The following is a 19151-nucleotide window of genomic DNA, read 5'->3' as shown; positions in this document are numbered from 1 at the left end:
TGAAGTCGCAAGAAAAAAATTTTTGAGGGCGGTGTCACCTGTAATATATTTTTTTCTCTCCTTTAACCCTCTTCCTACGCGTCTGATCTAATTTTCGAAGCCAGTTCACCTAAAATATTTACTCATGAGTTTTCAAAGGTGAAAAGTACTACTTCAAAAGTTAACTTCGGACTGAAAGATTTTTTTATTTTATAAACCCTCTGCCGAGCAAGCCGGTGCAGTTTTCCTTTGCCCCACCTCTAAAGATTCTTTCTCTTTCTTTGCCGTATTTCATCTTTGCCAGAAACAGGGAAACTCCTTTTGTGAGTTTCTATGTTTCCAACCTACCACAGCAATCAAACTATGGGGCAGTAAAGGCCGGTATGTTCGAAAAATTAGCGATGACGTAACCATTGGTACACTTGGCGTTATATTATAGATATATTACATACTCTAAAGTAGATTGCGGTATTCACAGAAAAAATTGCTTGTAACCTATGGAGCTAAATGAAAAAATGGGCCCGGCGTTAAATCACCTTTTGAAGTTGTAAATGCGATAGAGTTTTTAAAATACGACAGTCCCGTATTTTTTTTTTTTTTTTTTTTAGCTGTCGCACACCTCTCGAACAATCGACGACTTGAACCCTTTTTAAAATGAGTTGTTTACGTCAAAAACTCATTCTGAGCCTGTACCCTCAGTTCATGTACTCCTCTGCTCTCTGCATTGGCCTCCATAGTTTGTTGTTGTTTACTAATGATGGATTCCTTCCCATAGTTTCTTCCTGTTTCTTCCTTGTCTAGTAAATAACCCAAAAAATATTGGACTTTACCAGCTCATGAAAATTGAGCGATAAATTTTTGTCGCAATTTCTAACTGTTTTTTTTTACAATTTCCATTCATATATTTTTATTTTTTCTCGTTATTATGATGTAAAATCCCTTTATTAATAAATAACTCTCTCGTGTTATAATTGATTAGAATATAAATACCAAATCAATGTCCAAACTCGGGCAGTACGGCAATGGGAAATTTTCTCTTTATTGAAAGACGTAAATATAATTATCCCGTAATAGATGATTCAAATTACACACATTTATTTAAACTGAGCTTTTTAAGTACTGAAATAGCTATACTCCTTGGAATTATCACTTCTCCCAATTAATCTTAATGGGATTAACCAATACCTACCGCAATTTCCTCATTGAAAATTTCATTTTTGCCTTTGAAAATTTATGTAATTTTTAATATCACTCATTTTGAAATTGTGGGCGTCGATTTTCATAGTTTATCTTTTTATATTCGATTCATTACCACGATTATTAAAGTGAAATTTGGAATGTAACTTTCATTTTATCTCTGGCTACTGAATGGATTGGAGAAGTCATGCCACGGCCATATTCATTGGTAATCTTATCAAATTAAAGCGTATTATGTCATTGGATTTTCATGATATGGAACGGATAGAGAACTAATTTCTACGGCATTATTTAAAAATTTATCACTAAATTTCCCTTGGAGTCGTTGAAGATAAACTTTAATCCAGGAAAAGCCAAGATTTTATCCAATCTTGCAAATATTGGCACTTATTAGCATTGAGTTTTACACGGACTCAATTGGCTAAACATCCTTATTCTTTCCCGTTTACAGCTGAGACATTTATCTTTATTCGATATTTCTCCATTTTATTAACAACTGGAAAAGGATAAATACTCTGAGCGCTTGGCAGCAGCTTCATTCTGCTGGGAGTGAAACGATATAAATAGCTTTCCGATAATTCACGCTCGAAACCTTATCGATTTGAAGCGATTTTTGTTTATCTCAGTCCGTTTCCTGTCCTGTTTCCTGAACTGTTAATTTGTTTATTATTCTGGTAATGGAAAAATCAAAGAAATTCTTTTATTATCCAGAGGGATGAATAAAAATCTTCTTGTAATTAGCCGTTACATTTGTACCGGTCTTTTGTTATCAAACCAATCGTAAATGAAAAAAAAATTATGTTGCAAACCCGTGTGATATTATTTGCGTTGCTGAATAGCAGTTAAATTTCGTAAAATTCCGGCATGCATCTGCATTCAATAACGTTTATCCCCGCTTCCATTAGCATTGAGTTGTCTTCATTCTCTTTTGGTGAATAAAATATTTCCTTGGCATCAAGTAACGCATTTCCTTTAATAATTATTTTTTCCCTTATCTTGACCTCGTTTAATGCATGTTAAAATATTTCTTGGAGTGTAGGTCAACGTGTTTTATGCAAAAAAGTTATAGCCGATGTTTCTGTTTATTTAAAACCATCATCAGGGCTTAAATTTGTATATATTTATTGATATTGAAAATATGTTACAAAGTTAAGCCCTGATGATGGTTTTAAATGAACAGAAACGTTTGCTATAACTTTTTTGCATAACATACGTTGACCTACACTCCAAGAAATATTTTAAAATATATCCTTGTTTAATGTGATCCTAACATTCCCCGGATATACTTATCTGCCGGAAAAATCCTAATATTCCTCAGATATACTTATCTAGGTCTTGAAAAATCCGTTCTTCTGTAATGCAAAAGCTATAAATAATTAGCCACACATTTACATCTGCACAACCAATTATCCATGCGATAAATATGATATTTAATGAGCAGCGAGTAATAATTTCGACGGCAGTTTCCCCTGTATGTAATGAAATCTATCTACACTGTACCATATTACAGTTCAGTTTTTTTATATATTTCACCTTAATTGTTTACTCTTTGAAAGAAGATATTCAGCCTCAGCCATTATGGAGTGAAAAGAAATTCACTTAGAACCAATAGGTGTATTATTTTAATGTTCTGATATATTTTCCAGGATTTTAAGGAGGATAAAAGGGTTTTTATTGAAATGTCTCATTGTGTAATGCACGGTAATAATAATTTAGTCGCATTAAATGTTTAGTTTTATTTGATGAAGATTATATTCTCACTCATTATCTTTGTGGTGTTCGCTTTCTTATCTCACAATCGATATGGATATTTAGCCTCAAATAGTACCTCTTGGATGAGCATCCTTGCTCCTCAAATATCCTGGCACGTAATTTTCGGTAGTAAGAGGAAAATTGTTTTTTGGTGCATTTATGGGTTATTCATTACTGAAAATTCCGACGAACTGCCTTTTTATTATGTAGTATTCTCCTTGATAGTTTCCGAATAGAAATATAGATGGTGCCTAATCCATCTCTACCCGCCTTAGCCATATGGCCACAGCCTACCATCCTGAGCATATGATGCTCTTGAAGAAAATCTGCACTCCATTTTGCTGATTTTGCCACAAATATGTTGTTGAAGTTTACAATAACTTGATAAACTCATTAGTTAAGTTTTGAAGCCCGTCAAAATAAGCTCACGGAAAGAGGGGTGCAAAATGGATCTTAAATATGAATGTCAACTACATACTAATTACATGAAAGTATCAGTAAGGTAAACAAAATATGGAATTGCAAAGATTGTTTTAACTTTCTTTCGTCAAAATATAAGCTTAACCTGAACACTGGCGTCATTTAAAACCTCTTCCATCTTCCCTCTCGATTTCAACAGGGTTAACATGCTGCCTTTTTAAAGCACAATTTTGCCTTTCAAGTCTAGTGGTCAGCTATATTGTCTCTTATTGATATACGGGGCTAACTAAAACTTCGCCAAAATTTTCATTAAGTTATTATAATACAATTCTGAAAAATCGGCTAATTTGCAATATTTATACATTTTTTATGATCTTACGCGATCGGATATAACTGTTTAAAGCCATGTATATGTATGTATTACTAATAACCTATACTATTTGTAATCATTTTTAGCTATAACGCTAAAAGATATAAAGTTTATTTTATTTTTTTACAACAAAAAAACGACATTTTTTTCATTTTTGTCATTTTTTCAGGTGCTTTGCGGGATCGGAAGATGACGTCCGATTTTAAAAATTCTTTTTTTGTTTTTCTTGTACTAACGTATCGCAACTTTTCCGCGCCATAGCGACACTGAATTTGTAACTTGAGTTTTTTCGCACCACCCTACATCCTGTCTATCAAAAGTAACCTGTAGAAATTCAATAACTACGATCTCTGATCTGAGACTGATCTCGTTACTACCCGCTCTGGGTCATTCAGATGAAAAATGTTGTTGTATCACCTATACAGTTCGCTGAATTATTAAAGATGGTCATTGGAGAGATGTACCTAAATATCTTCAAAATTGAAAGGAGGGAGTATTCGGGGCGGAAATGGGTTTGTTGATGGTTATGAACATTTATTTTGAACGTGATAGCGATTGTTGAAGGTGTAAAAGCCAAATTCATTTTTTCCCTCGTTGACAAATACCTTATTATACGTTTTTTTCTGATTATCGTGAGTTTATCATTTAGCATATGAATATATATAGAATAAAACGAATTCATGGATGTTCATTTTATACGAGCATGTTCTATTTGTTGCTTTTGAAAACTCTATAATTTAGCTAGGTACAAGTGTTTTTTTTTCATAAAATGCTTTCGTTAGACCAGCTTCCACCAGCGAGCAAAACGTTTACCTGTCTGTCCTCAGGCAAAGTAAATCTTCCAAACGCCATCCACTGCACTCTTTCCTGGCGATTTCTTGCGCCAGGAATCGATGTCGTGAATTATGTGTCACATTCGCCGTTTGACGGTTCAATTATATTCCAAGTTTCCCTCAGCAGAACGCTAGAAGGAAATAGACATGTACCCAGATTTGAAACATGGAGGAAATGTTTTTCGGAAAAAAGGGTGCCACAGTAATTTTCAGGCACGTTTCATAGTAGGTGTTAATCTATGATAGGAAAAGTTCCGTCGCAATTATTAAAACTCGATGCTTTTAAATTTAGCATGAAACCATGGTTGTGCAGATTTAAATACCTGTCTGATCATGTAAAGCATTTTTATACGTACAGCTATCATGAATCAGCAGCTGCGAAGAAGATATCATGGGAAGTGTTTGTCACCCCCTTTTTTTCACTCTAGCATACTTTACAAAAATACTGTGTATGGATATCCATCCAAGTAGAATTTATAACGAGTTATTTAATGTATAAGAAAGAACATAAACATCGCAAGTAGGAACATCTTAAGTAAGGGACATAATATAATAGGAGAAGTTGCGAATAACTATTGCGTCATTGTTGATGAATTGGTTGACTCTGGCTTGAAATTTTTATTCACAATTTCTCAAGATGTGTTTTAAAATTTCGTAACCCATGAGATGGTGGTGAATCGGGAAGTGTGGAGGAAAATGAAACCACTTCCTCGAAATTCCATATTTAATACCCAAGCTCAGCCGAGAATCTCATGGGGAGATATTACTTTTTCATGTTGTTGAATTGAGTTTCTTACTATGCATTTATTAAATCTTTTCTGATGCACGCATGCCAAGTGCTTGGATTGAATTCATAACTATTTACAACATGCTACATTTTAGCGATATTTAATATTGACGGTAGTGGCATTTCGCTCCATATTGCCAAGTTATTAACTTGGCATATTATTCTCTCTCCTATACTCCTATAGTTCCATTTTGTAAACTTGGGAACGAGTGATTCGCTTTTGCAATTTCACCTGTATGAAGGCTCAATGGCTGTTTGTTGCTCTTTGAATTGGTGGAATTTTTTCATGGAACATATTAAAATACATTGTCACGTATTTTTTCCATTCCCAAGAATTGTGGCTCCAATTTGAAAAATTGACATAGTTACCAACGTATATTTTGTTTATATAACATATGGCTCAATTCTCATTAATTCCTTTTATACTTTTTACCTCGCAATCCTCCTTAATTGTCGTTTCGTAAAAGATTACCTCATATCCCCTAATCAATCAAAAAGCTGTGAGAAGCCCCTTAAACATTCACATTCAAACATTGACACATTGATTAAATTTTATAATACTTGGATATATTGGCTAAGAAATCATCATTAAATTTGTTGTAGTAATGGCATTGACAAAAATCAAAGTAAGGATACAAATATTTCCTACATCGTCAAAAAAATTATCTATCTTAAAAAGCTGGGTCCTGCTGATTCTTGCACCTGAAACTCTATTCTATCTGCTTTTCACAGTTTTAGGAACGTAACGTATCAAAAAAATCGAAGACTGGCTCTCGGACAAAAACTGTTGCAATGGGGTTGAAATACAATTCGGGAAGTTTTGATTGTAAGCCGCTAATAGCTAAACATTTGAATTTTGGGATTTGTAATCAGATAGTTTTCGTCTCGTTGGAACCTCTTTCCTTGTTCGGACCTCTTAAACCGGCTGCTATGTCGGTATCGTCGGTATAAACCTTTTCCCTTGAAACCGCTGCTTCAATTCAAAAAAGCCCTCAATATTTCAAACGGGGACAGAAGCTGGGGGTATACTCTCCTGTCGCAAATTATTGCACCCTCAGCGCCAAAAGGTGCAAGCGGGGATCGAGAAGTATTTTATTACTCCCAGTGGAAGTTTAATAATGGAAGCGTAAATAAGAATTTCTTCGCCATAAACATCCGTGTCTTAGCCCCTATGAGTGCAGGCGGGGACATTGGCGAAGGGGAGAGGTGAAAAGGGAACCACTTCCTCGACATTCCATATTTAACGTCCACGCTCAGCCGAGAACCTCATGGAGGGAAATAACTTTTTCATGTCGGTCTATTGAGATATTTATGGCGATATTGATGAAATCTTTTAGTCTTGTCCAATTCAGGTAGGCTAAGTGCTTATTTTGGATCCATAAATATTTACAATATTCTCCATTTTTTCTATATTTAGTAACTCTTCCATTGGGGCTGTTTTGGAATGTTCAAGTTTTCAAAAGAATAGCCTGCAAGGGAAACTACGTAGATTGCTATAAACATTTACGGATTCTTTTAACAATGTAACAAACATACAACATATAGACTATAAAGTTGATGTCTATATTTTTAATTAAAATAACGAGGTTTTGTGTGTTCACTCTCAACCTTATGTGTTTGCAGGTTGGTAGATCAGTGGATACGACAAGGCAATAAAATAAATATGTGGGCTCTTTTGTCGAAGCTTCACCCGATAGACAAATGGGAGTAGATTAAGCGTATTGGTGGGGACTTTTGATATTCCTTCATCTTCAATTTATGTTATACTGTAAGGCCACGGAAATTAAAATCATTTCTGAATTGAAGATTTTTGTGGTACTTTCTTATCCATTACGTATTAATTCCTTGTGTTTCAGCAGCCCGTCTTCAAACAGTTTTTTGCTCATCTTTAATATCTAAGCCAAGAGTATTTTTAGCAAGCAAAACTATTTTCAAACAAATCAATGCCTTAATCATCTACCTTTTGATTTTTGTCAGAAATGCTCATACTAAAGGTCTCGTCTGTTGTGAATTTGTTTCATACCCAGTTACTTCGGAATAAACTGATAAACCGAGTCCTATTTATTTTTCCACTGTTCTTTATATAAGTTTAACCTATTAGTTTCGCTGAATTCGGCGAAATTTATGGAAAAAATAAAGCGCCCGAGATTGTATGACCTCCATTTTTCATTTTCTGCTGTGTAATGTTAAAATTGAAATTTTTTAGGGCTTAAACCGTGGCCTATTTTGTGAAAAACGCATAACCTCGAACTCATTTTGGCCTGATGCACTTAAGACGTAGGTACTTTCAGTTTAATCTTGAAGTGAATTTTACTTGCTGTAATAAACACAAATTCTTGATGTGATAACTAGAATTTATTCAAGTAGAAATTGTGAATTATTGCATTCATTTTTATAACGACTTTGTCAAAATTACGCAAATTAAAAACTTCATTTAGCATTTTGTCTCATAAATATAACATGCTTATGGATACATTTTTTAAATAAATATAATTATTTATGCAGATATACCTTCTTCAGGACATATTATTCCATAAATTTTGGCTAATCTTTGTTTAACGATTTAAGAATTACAATTGCTATTTTGTTTTACATCGGCCACAAGTGCACCACATGTATCTATGACAAGGGTTGAGAACGTGCAATCAGAAAAGAATAAAATTAATTAGAGCTGATGAACGTAAATGAATTGCCGATCAAACACGCATGTCACTGCAAATACTATCTGTTGCATGTTTACTTCACAAATTGGAGCAGTTTTATTTATTCGATAATTTCTGGGTAATCTGCTGTAAAGTTTCAAAGGTTATTTCTAGTGCGTTTTTGACCCAATTATGATGCTTTCACAGAATGGACAGTATGTTTGGTTTTGAGGCACAATCAGAAGTTGTACAATAAAACTTTGGTTTTATTTTTTTAAGAAAGAGGGATGAATTAACACACCTTTGAATATATTCATGTAGGTTAACCTGAAAGTTGGTATCTCCCAAAGTTTAGTGTACTCAGTGGGGTAGCCAGGAGTTTCCTTCGGGGGGGTCCAAAAATAGGGGGAAACTTTTTAACACATAGTTCTAAGAAGAGGGTTTTAAACTAATTTCAACACTTTTCATAACCAAAAAAATTTAATTTGTCAAAGAAATCTCGAGTAAATTGTGGATTTTTCAATTTTTTGTTTTTTTTTTATTAATGAAATAATTGTGCTTTTAAATTTCGGGGGAGTCCGGACCCTCCAGCCCTCCCCCGTCGCTACACCACTGCCTGCACTTTAGCGAAGAACTTAGATGCCACCATTAATCAAACCATTTATAACTGTCACTGACGCTATGTGATAATATACAATTTCCTGTTTCGTAGAACCATTCAATGGTTTCATTTTTGCGAGTGTTTCTGATGTTTTCATGACATTTTGATCCAAAAATATTGCCGCATTCTCATATTTCTTAGTAAAATTTAACAAACTTAACTTATTCGTAAAATTTATTATCATTTATATATTTATTTATTTTTGCTTAAATTGATATTTTATATCATGAAATACTTTATTTTTTATACGTTTAATGCGACCACAACCGACTCTAAGGGTAAAGGCTCTCTCTCGAGGAAGTATTTTACTTAAGTATTACATGAGTGGGAAAGCGGTTTAGGTGAATGAAATGTATAATACTTCTTGCTTTCACCATACGTATATTTTATGGTATCCATTGACAATAATTTACGCACGATAATGTTCCAAAATCTAATGATTAATTCTCTCCAAATGTTTTGCGCTAGCAAATACTTTCAAAATGCATAATCGGCCGCTTCCTGTTCACTTATCTAATATTTCTAACGTTTTAGCAATTTTAGCGGCTTATTTTCCTTGAAAATTTAGGATTCACTTTAAAATAATATAAGCATTTAACGCCAGTTTACAATTATTTGTAATTCGTTTATTATTTTTATTCGAAGTTATTTTTCCTTGTTATTACAATGTTTTTTTGCAACTTTAAGACTAGAGCAAATTTAACGATTTTTTCTAGTTTGTGGCAGCGTTTTGATTACGCAGTCGGAAACTTCAGAAATATTACTTCTCACATTCGTTCAATGATGGCAACAATGTTCGTGAACAAAGAATCTTTTTCGGTGATCTCTTTAGCGTACTCCATAGATTGAATAAAAATTGATTATTATCTCAAATTCGAAAATAAATTATTTATAAAATAAAGTAAAGCATTTTAGTTTATAATTTACTTCTTTTTTATCACTAAACAGATGCCGGATTGAAAGTATGGCATACCACCGTTAGCTATCTCATTTCGATATATCATGTTTGAATTTGCCAGTCGACCTCTTCTGATATCTTAATCTTCCCATATGTATGTTTTCTTCTTTTCTTTCTATGTGGGAATGTTTGGCAAAATGCTTACGCTGGAGAAAAAAAAGAACAAAATGAAAAAAAAAATGCTCCACCGTCTCATTCTCGAAAGAAAAAGAAAAAAAAACACTAGCGTGTAAATATCCGTTACATTCGGTTCTTTTCGCGTGAGAGCGGCAGCACCGTCGCGTCGCCATTTCGCGCTTTCTCAAAAAAGTTCTCGCCCTTACCGCCAGGTCGCACTCTCACACAGCCTCATTAATGTGCCTTCGTGAACGCTGTTGTTATCGAAGCGGGAAACTAAAAATAAGAAACAAAACAACAACGACACATGAGAGAAAAGAAGAAGTAAGACGAAATGGAAGCTTCCGTAGCTTTGGGAAAACAATGGGACGGAATGAGCTAGCACGTCTAGCGTATCTGAATCTAGGTGCCTGCTACTGCAGGCCGCACTCTGGGTTACCTACTTTTCTCGCCTTTTCCCTAGTTTTCAAGGCTTTTATTTTTTCCCTGACCCATTTTCTGTACCCGTATAATAGTGCGCTTCTCTATCCTCTGTTTTCTGTCTTTTAATCAATATTCCGATCTATAGTTCGCTGCATCGCAGGAAGTGGTCCATTAGGATGGCACCTAGGTTGCGTGATTACTTAAGCAGCGATTCTTCCGGGTTTCCTCCCGCGTTTATCATTTTACTGAAAAATATTTCACCAACGTTTCAGTTGGCTTCCTCAGCTCCACTAAGAGGAAGCCAACTGGAACGTTGGCGAAATATTGTCCAATAAAATGGATCAACGCGGAAGGAAACCCGGAAGAATCGCTGCCCACCGTCATAATCTCCGCGGAAGCCTACTTGCGTGCATACTTCTTCGGTGATTTGGCCCGAAGGATAGTTTGAATAGGTGACGATACAGCATATCCCCGGCTAAAACCTGAATCACGCGATTATTTTTTTCCATCCCTTTCGAGGGACAGCGACAGCGATCGCTCCAATGATGGCGGAAAAGAAATACTTACTCGCGATCATTTTCCGCGATGGTTCGAGGGATGGAAATCCCATCTCTTTTTCCGTCACTCGGCATGTCCCTCTTTCCATAACTGAAACTATCGCCAACACCACCGAATTAGAACGCACGGACACTAATAGCGATTGTAACGCCTCGCTTGGCTTTTAACCCGGGAAAGGGCGCGCGGGGTGTAAATGACACCCCATTGTTCTTCTTTGGCACATTATATATCCAGCGTTGTATCTACAGTGTTGATAATTCTTATACAATGGCAATACCATTTATGACGGAATTACCTTTAGAGAAAACTATGCCATAGGATATTTCGATAAAATTGTAAAATATAAAAAAATGTCGAACTTCCAAGCATGATCGAATATCATTTATGAAGGTAATTTTTATATACAGAAACAAAATAAACTATGGAAATACTTTCTAAATATGCCAAAAATTAACATGTGACGGAATTACTGCCGGGTCAACCATCTAGGTGTAGGTAATGATTTCAAACATCTTCAAAACTCTGTGAATGGAAGTATGATTTGAAAACTTTAAATAAGGCTCTGAATAATGTTTCAAATACTGATTTCATAAAATTCAATCATTTAGCTTTTGATTTATCAACATAATATATTTCCAGCTTAAATTTTAATTTGAGAGAAAAAGTTGACATTTTCATGAAATGCCCACCTTCAATTCTCGTGCATTTCGACAAAATACTGCCAGTGTCCCGTTATATTTTCGTTCCACTTTGGGATCGGAACGAGTTAAAGTGTACTGGGGTGTCACCTACACCCACATGCTCTACCACGTTTCTTTTCAGAGACGTCGGACTTACCCCGAACTCTTTTCTTGCGTAAGAGATAGTTATCTTTTCTCTTTTAGCCCGTATAAATTTACATTCAGCATGTTTAATAATATATTCCATGTTTTGAAACACATAATTGTAAAGTCAAATGTCACAATGTCAAATACTCTACGTAGAAAACTGCAGTTGAATATTTTTCTCCCATTATCAATTTCATTGTAATAGTGTAAAAGTTAAGAGTTGGTATCAATTTAATTCGATGGACCTATTTAAACAATAACACGGCATAACTTTATCATTCCAAGGAAAGAGAAAAAATATTTTATTTGGGGTGTCAATGACACCCCGGAAAGTGACGAAAAACCTGTGGAAAATGGGGCGATGGAAATGACCGTGTGATTCCGAAAATGATGGGTCTAGCAGTCACTATCTTAGCCCCCTAAAATCTATCGCTTGAGCTATCATTCTGAGGGACGGAAAAAATGATCGTGTGATTCAGACGTGGTGGCTCAGGGGGTTACTGATCTCAGATGCAAAACCAGGCTGAATCCTTCGGACGACTCTAATCAATCTAAAATCCTCAACGTGCAAGATGGTTTGGAGAAAAGTACAGGCGTCTGAGCGTTTACAATTCACACACCTGTGGCTTAGTCCGTGTTGAGCTCTACCCTCGCCTAATTAAACCATCCTTCGGGTCGAATAAATATATGAGCAAGTTAATATTTTCACTGGGCAGAGAGAATGATGGAAAGTAGAGGATAAAGGGCACAGTAGCTTTCCCTGAGGCTATTGATACTTCGAGGATATTTGCTTGGGGCCGTTAGAGGCCATAGTCTGCAATTTGATGCCTAATTCCAGCATAAACTGTGTTCCCATCCCTGTTCAACAATAATATCAACAAGATTGTTCTCATTTTCTCAGATTTCATCTGAGAAAAATAATAATTTCGAACTGAAAGTAAGAGGTACTCGAATACACTTTCAGTTAGCGTCATACCGAAGCTCTCTCTCTTCTTAAAATGCAATGGCTTTTGCCCTTTCATTCTTACATAAGAATATGATCAAACAAACTTTCGAATGCCTCTCCTATTTATCGGAATGAACTATACTTTTGTTGTCACTCCGTTTGTGCGGTTTATTTTTAGGTTCTATACTTGATAATCTGGACATATTTCCTCGTTCGATATTATTTTCTGCATCACCGTTAGGCTAATTATGTTAATAATAATCTCTGAAAATTCTCATTTAATTATTCATGCTAAAATACAAGACGTGAAAAAATTGTGTAGCAAAACGTTTTTCTTAAACATCCGCTGCAATTATCATAACTTTTCTTAAGTATTTTCTTTATTTTGTAAGCTTGGTTTCTCCTTTTTTTTAATGTATCCTCTAGTTAATTCCCAAATACCATTTCCATTAGTCGATCCCGAATTAAATTTTGCGATTAAGTGCTAAAAATTGCCTTCCTCCTTGACCCTTGGGGAGTGTGGGCTAAAAGGTTGTGACCTTATGTCCTTTGCGGTGTTTGCTTTCCCAATTTGGTCTCGAGACCTATGAGTGCAAAAACATTCCTCATCGATTAGTACTGATATGATTTTTTTGGGCCCAGAGATATTGCACTGAAACAAATTACTTGGAACTACTAATTTTATTACCTGGACTCAAGCATCCAATTTACTGGGTTGGAACTAATTATAATGGAGCAGAAAAATTAAGTGTATTTTATATTTTTCATTTTTTTATCTTACATTTTGATATAAAAACTACGCCCACATTCGAACCTCCAGATTTGGTCAAATTTATTAATGTAAAACTTGAAATGAAAATTTTATTTTGGCAGCGAATTGAAAAACAGAAAAATTTTGGCCCTTTTATGTTTCAAAATACGTCACATTCGACCATAGTAACTAAATAGTCAACGAGCCCATTTACCTGCTAAAATACCTAGTCAATGAAATAGATTTCGTCCGGAAAAAACAATGGCAATCATAGTTTAAGTGGCCTGGCGTCGTAAAAGAAACCTGTCCAAGGAAAATGAATTCCCGGAAAATAATAGCATGAACTTTTGTCTCTTCCATGAACGTCTGGCGGAGTTGGATCACTAATGCGAGAATCGCCTTTATTTAGCTGGACAAAACGATTACAAATCGATCCCATTAGACCAACGCAATCCTTTCCATCCTCATAATAAAAGTTAACGCTGAGTTCGTGGCGTCAACAATTAATCTGGGAAAGGATTGTGGTCGTCGATTTTTCGTCGCAAATAGCTCGAGAAGTGGGCAGCGCGCCACCAAACCAATTGACATAATCTAATGAAAAATGTGTTCTCTTGCATTCAAAAATAAAACCCAAATGCTAAAATGAATTTGTCCAAAATGAACATTTTTATCCTTATTTAATTACTCAGGGTGTGCACTTAATGACAATATTGATAAGTGAGCTGTATTTTCTACGCCGGCGGCCCTACAATCTCCAAGTCACCACTCACCTGATTGTCGGCTTCCTATGGGCACCGTTGACTTGAGCCCTGTTATTACGACAGAATGGCTAATTTTCCGTCCATAGCCAACATCCGCGATAAAAAGTTTAACAATTTCACACAACCAACGCAGGCGCACAACAAACCAGCTAGGCAAGTGAGTAGTACTCCCAAGAAGAGTGCTTAGCGGAGGCAATGGCGTAGACAAGTGGAGGTCTGGGGAATCCGGACCCACAAATGTTCGCGTTGCCATAGCTAAGTAAGTTGAGCAAGTAAATGTGCTTAAAATTGTCCAAGGAGTTGCTATCCCATGTTTATGGACAAACAATGCTTAAAATAGGGTAGTTTCCTTCATCAAAGAAAACGAAAGGCATTGATTGCGATTCGTTACTCACCATTAGTGTATTCATAATATACAAATTATTTTTTTCTAGAAATTCCAGGTTCTAGACGAATGGCAATGGTCAATTTTAACCTCGTTTGAAAAAGGCCAGATTGGCGGCATTGCGATGCAACTCCAACGTGACGTCACAGGGACCCAGTGGCTATACGAGTAGTCAGGAGTTTTACATCGTCTTAGATTACCAATGCATGCATGAGTCACAAAGCATAGAGAAAATTTCTTAATAATCACTGTTTAAAATTGCCTATGGTCGGAAAGTTTCCTTCGTTTGATAGGATATTAATAATCCTTATTTAAGCCAAGCGCTATCTACTAGCATGGTACTCTGCTACCTGCTAGCAGCCTGCATCGTATCGACGCTCATACCCTCGCACCAAGTTGGCCTCACACGGCGGCAGCCGGAACCAGAATTACGTCACACGGGCTTTTCCCAGCATTCATACTTAGCCATCGCGTTTGCGCTCGTTTGAAAATGTTCACTTTTCATTTAATTGCAAAAATAGATGTCGTAATTTAAAAATCTAAAAGCGTGACATACGTACTCCAGAAGTTATAGTCTCTCGACTTAGGCAATTTAAAAAAAATTGAAAACCACCCTATTTTCTCCCCTACTCCCTCCTGAAGTATTGTAGATTCCTCTTGAAACAAACTGTATATCGCAATTGATATTGAAATAAAATTGTTGGAAACCCAATTTGAATTCATTTTTTGCCGTTTCTCTTGTCAATCGTTCCTCCATCCCTTCTGTCAGTCCAACAGCCCTCTGTCTCACGGCCAGTGCCTTCGTCTCAACACGTTCATCACATCCCCGTCGTCCACCTGTTGGTTTAGCACATTGATTGGAATGCTAGGCTCGACTCCTCCCCGGTTGCGACAGTTGGATTGAGATGGAATGGGGGGCATCCGACACATGGTGTCGGAGGGGGCGACATCACTCTTGCCGGGTCCAGCCACTGTAAACGCCGCAGACGGGATTAATGCATTCCACTCCATCTCTGCTTCCTGGGTGGCTTCTACACGTGGGCACACCCTAGGGTGGTACAAGAATTCAATTTTCAGTACCCTGGAGTATTTTGTGGTTTAGTCAAGGTTAAATTCAATATAAAATAATTTGAACCTGTTTTTGTATGTTTTGTATGACCCGGAAAATGTTACGTAAACGTGTTCCATCGATTTATAGTGGATATTAATTTGTTTATTATTTTAATGTGAGGTTATTTTTGTTAATTATCCTACAACTTATGGCCCGAGCTAATTAAATGATCTTTTTTATAGTTTATTTCAGCGTTTTGATTACACTATCGAAAACTTATCACGCTCCCTCCCCCAAAAAATTTTTAACGTAGTACATGACGGGATTTTTGTCCTTTGGTCCGTATGTTGTAATCTTTCATAACCCTGTTTCTGTGCTTCCCCATTCACATTCTTCCTTCTAACTCTTCTCCTCCAACTTTTTATTGTAAAAAATACATATATCTGTCTGGCATTGACACATTTTTGTACCTATTGAGGGCTGCAAGCCAGTCGAAAAATGTGTAGTGGAGTATGTGAAATTAAAATTAAGTGTGCATGGTAGCGTACGCAGTACGTGTACATTGTAGTGTACATCTTTGAGTATGATTTGATTTTGAACCTATTGATATGTAAGACTATCATTATTTCTAAGGTAGTTTACCGATTAAGGTAGGTGTGCATGGAGTATTTACGAAGTACTCCGGTATTGTTCCTCCATATGTATACCGGCCTCTTCAATTCACAATAAGACGTACTCCCTTACTCTATCTAAAAAAACCTATTCTCTTCTTTCCTCTCTATTTCGTTTACCCAACATTTTTCCCTCTCAAACTGTTTTCAAAATCTCTTCCCAGCTAGGAACTCGCTCCATCCACACCGTCTCCTCCGTATCTCACCGAGAAGCTGCCACTCCTCACCTACCTTCTCCAGCATTTTTTCGTTCCTCCTCCTCTCCGTCCATTTATTCTTCTCTATGCTCACATCTTAATCACTCCAAGGCAATCATTAAGTGAGATGGCTTAGTAGGTGAAGCGTTTCGCTATTGACCGTAAGTCTCTGGGTTCAAATCCCGTGTGAAGTAAAGGGAACCCGCGGAGGGAAAACGTCACGGATCCCAGGGCGGCCGAGAGAAATTTCTAGCTGTACCCTACCCTAAACGAGTCACGAGAATACGTGGTTATCTAGCTTAAAGAAAGCGGTGCAGACTCCCATTCAAACATTCTTAGTATTAATGTACTGAGTCTCTCTTACCTTGATGTATGTTATGAACATGCTGTTGGATAAGTAGGGAAATAGAAAGTGTGTTTTGATAAAGGGACCAGGGATCTTTGATCGTAATTTTGCACTGATAAACCTACCAAAGGAGGTGTAAAGAGGCTTAAAAAAATTCTGAACCTGAAATGGTTGGTCATATGACTCCGGTTGTGTCCAAACTAAGCCTGAAAAATCCACTAGAAAATTTAAAAAGACAATTAAATATTTGTTTTACTTTGGTCAATATTCCGACAATTAGCCGTGACTTCATTGAAAACAGCATATCTTTTTAAAAAGATAGGAAACAATTAAATTCCATTAAAACTAATATGACTGTCAATATAACCAACAAACATCAACATCAACAAGCTGAAAAAAATAAAGCAAGAAAACTTAGAATATAATACTAATAATAATATTTATTGTACTTGGACAAATTGTCCATTAAGAGCATAAAATGGATATGACATACAAAAGAGCTCACAAAATAAACTTTTACAAAATATATGAAATATTTCCGAAAGGAATTCAGCACAACTAACACATCTGGACATAGAAATGAAATCTTGAAGTTAACTCAATCAATCATAGCAAGAAAACCTAAGTATGGACTGATACCCATCACAACATTTAGGGTATAACATGAAAAATAAATAAATAATTAAATCAATAGAACATGAATAATGATAAATCATCCACTCCAACAAATATGGCATTCGATTCAAACAGATCTGAGGTAAATATCATAAAACATTAATTATGAATAGTTGAAATCACAATGGCAAATAAATAAATGCATACTTAACAAGTTTGAAAACCAATAAATACTTTCCAATAGAATGGACATAAATTTTTAAACATGCTAATGGTATTGCAACTGCGATATATTATGTATTTCTCATTATTCAAGAGTTTCCAGGTGTTTTTTTGACACCATCACTTATGCTACCAAACCCACATCTATACAAACTAAAAAGATTTATAAATGGAAACCACAGGAGTAGGCAGACACATTACAACGAAAAACAATACAAGAGTACAAACCGAGGTCATACATTTTCGAGGGTTATAATGAATTGAAGAAATCTTTGCTTGAAAGAAGACCGAGGAACAGAATCTTTTACATTCTTTGGAATTCTGCTCTATAGACGTGCTCCAACAACAGAAAAGGATTTTTGATAGGTGGTGATTCTGTGTTGGGGGGTGATGTGAAATATAAGGCTTTACAGACATCAAGTTTCATGAAAATAAAATTAAAACAAATTCATGGCGAATGTAGAGAGTTAATGAAATAAGCGTGCATGTCATTACGTGCCACCGCACTTCTTAGCGACGCGTTCAACGTGCCGTTATTGCTTGCTTACTCTTTGCTTGGTAAATCTCCTCACATATTTTTATGAATTTTTTTATGAAACCAAGAAAATTTTGTCTAAACGCGGAATAGACTAACGGATAGAATGTTTACCACCCTAACCATGGAAGAGGCCGAAACTTTGAACGGCTTATCTCAGCAAATTAGACTTGTGGAAAGGATTAGCGCGAATTAAGCCCTGAGCTGTTTTGCGTGCCTCGGCCGTGAGCTCGCATAAATCTAGGGTTGGCAACCTATGAAGGGAGACACCGTCGCCCATGCTTAACTCTCGTGTCTCCTTAGTTTCGCGCCCGAATAGATGTGACAAGGGAGTCATCCCCGAATGAAGAGGCCGTCCTGGATGGGCGAGAAGACATGACAGCTTCATTAAGAGAAGACGATGATGATGGATCGTGAGGGATTGTTTGATAATCTTCCGGGCCCTCCCTCACGAAACTGATGTACCTTACCCAGTATCCTCCGTTCCTGCACGCTTCGCCTAACGCATTCGGTCCCTTCGCTCATGAGCCGAGCTACCCCGAGTTCACTGTCCCGTGGACCAGGCCGACGGCGTCCCATGGCAACTTCTCCATGCGTGCATCAAATAGGGTGGTTTCCTATTATTTTTTATTGCCTAAATCGAAAGATTATTACTCCTGGAGTACGTATTTCACGCTTTTAGATTTTTATATGACGATATCTATTTTTCGCGATTAAATGAAAAGTGAAAATTCAAGCGCGCGAAAACGCGACGGCTAAGTATGAATTCTGGGAAAAGCCCGTGTGACGTCGTTCTGGTTCCCGCTGGCGCAACTGAGGTGACCTTGGTGCGAGGCTCTGAGCGCTGATACGACACAGGATGCTAGCAGGTTGCCGAGTACCATGCTAGCTGGTAGCGCTTGGCTTAAATAAGGATTATTAATATCCTATCAAACGAAGGAAACTTTCCGACCATAGGCAATTTTAAACGGTGATTATTAAGAAATTTTCCCTATGCTTTGTGACTCATGCATGCATTGGTAACCTCAGACGATGTAAAACTCCTATCTACTCGTATAGAAACTAGGTCCCTGTGACGTCACGTGGAGTGGTATCGCATGGGCGCCAATCTGGCCTTTTTGAAATGAGATAAAAATTGATCATTAAT

General features: G+C 36.5%; 1 protein-coding gene across 1 annotated transcript in view; it reads left to right on the top strand.

Annotated features, from left to right (window-relative positions):
* The window catches only part of LOC124164435, a 525330-nt gene that overhangs the window by 391911 nt on the left and 114268 nt on the right, over positions 1–19151 (top strand). The gene's annotated exons all lie outside the window — the stretch shown is intronic.

The sequence above is a fragment of the Ischnura elegans genome, chromosome 8 (genome assembly GCF_921293095.1).
Source record: "Ischnura elegans chromosome 8, ioIscEleg1.1, whole genome shotgun sequence".
NCBI classification, from domain to species: Eukaryota; Metazoa; Arthropoda; class Insecta; order Odonata; family Coenagrionidae; genus Ischnura; species Ischnura elegans.
The sequence above is the reverse complement of the archived record's forward strand: the minus strand, read 5'-3'. Positions and strand labels throughout refer to the sequence as shown.